This window comes from Mus caroli, unplaced genomic scaffold, assembly GCF_978045245.1.
Source record: "Mus caroli unplaced genomic scaffold, Mus_caroli_1 scaffold_4, whole genome shotgun sequence".
In the NCBI taxonomy this organism is placed as follows: Eukaryota; Metazoa; Chordata; class Mammalia; order Rodentia; family Muridae; genus Mus; species Mus caroli.
The window spans coordinates 86,297,232-86,298,118 of NW_028227259.1; the positions used below are offsets into that span (position 1 = coordinate 86,297,232).

The window sequence follows — 887 nt, forward strand, 5'->3', positions numbered from 1 at the left end:
GGTCATTTCAGACATGCTCTCTGGTGTGCTATGCCATCTCTGTCTGTGCACTATGGCACAGGGCATGATCTGCACCCCAAGGCCTGCAGAGAGTGGGACTTGTGGTCATCTCAAGCTAGCTCCCTCTCCTGGTACCATGGCACCAGATTGGTGTTTGACTCATGCTAGGTCCTCCCCCTGCCTGCTCGAGTGACCCTTGCCAGGATGAATCATCCCTTTTAGGCTCTCTCCCACTCAGGGCCCATAGTGGGGTTCTTCTAGTCTCCAGCTTGCTCACCGTTTTGAGAGTCCATCTTGGCCTGTTTGGTAGCTCCTTCTTTGGGCCTCCTAGTACCACACTGGTGGTTTTCTTAAGCTTACTTTGTTCAGGGAAGGTCAGGGAACCATTCAGATGTTCGTAGCTTAGAACACTGAGCATAGACAAAGTCCATCTCCTCTCTGCCACCTACTGATACACATGTGACATAGCAGTCACACATGCAATGCCTCTAGTGCCTGTTAGATTCCTTTCTTTCTTTCTTTCTTTCTTTCTTTCTTTCTTTCTTTCTTTCTTTCTTTCTTTCTTTCTTTCTTTCTTCCTTCCTTCCTTCCTTCCTTCCTTCCTTCCTTCCTTCCTTTCTTCCTTTTTTTCTTTTTCTATTTTTAATTGGATATTTTATTTATTTACATTTCAAATGTTATCCCCTTTCGAGGTTTCCTCTCTGCAAAAAACCCCTACCTCATCCCCCCTTACCCTGCTTCTATAAGGGTGTTCTCCACCCACCTACACACTCCTGCCTCACTGCCCTAGCATTCCTCTACACTGGGGCATCAAGTCTTCACAGAATGAAGGGGCTATGCTCCACTGATGCCAAATAGGGTCCCTTCAGCTCCTTCAGTCCTAACTG

At 47.0% G+C, this 887-nt stretch overlaps 1 non-coding gene across 1 annotated transcript; it reads right to left on the minus strand.

Annotated features, from left to right (window-relative positions):
* Positions 1 to 367: 367 nt before the first annotated feature.
* LOC115031205 (small nucleolar RNA SNORA17) lies at positions 368 to 499 on the minus strand. The gene has a single exon (XR_003836824.1). It is a non-coding gene; the product is annotated as a small nucleolar RNA SNORA17 (small nucleolar RNA).
* Between the last annotated feature and the right edge of the window lie 388 nt (positions 500 to 887).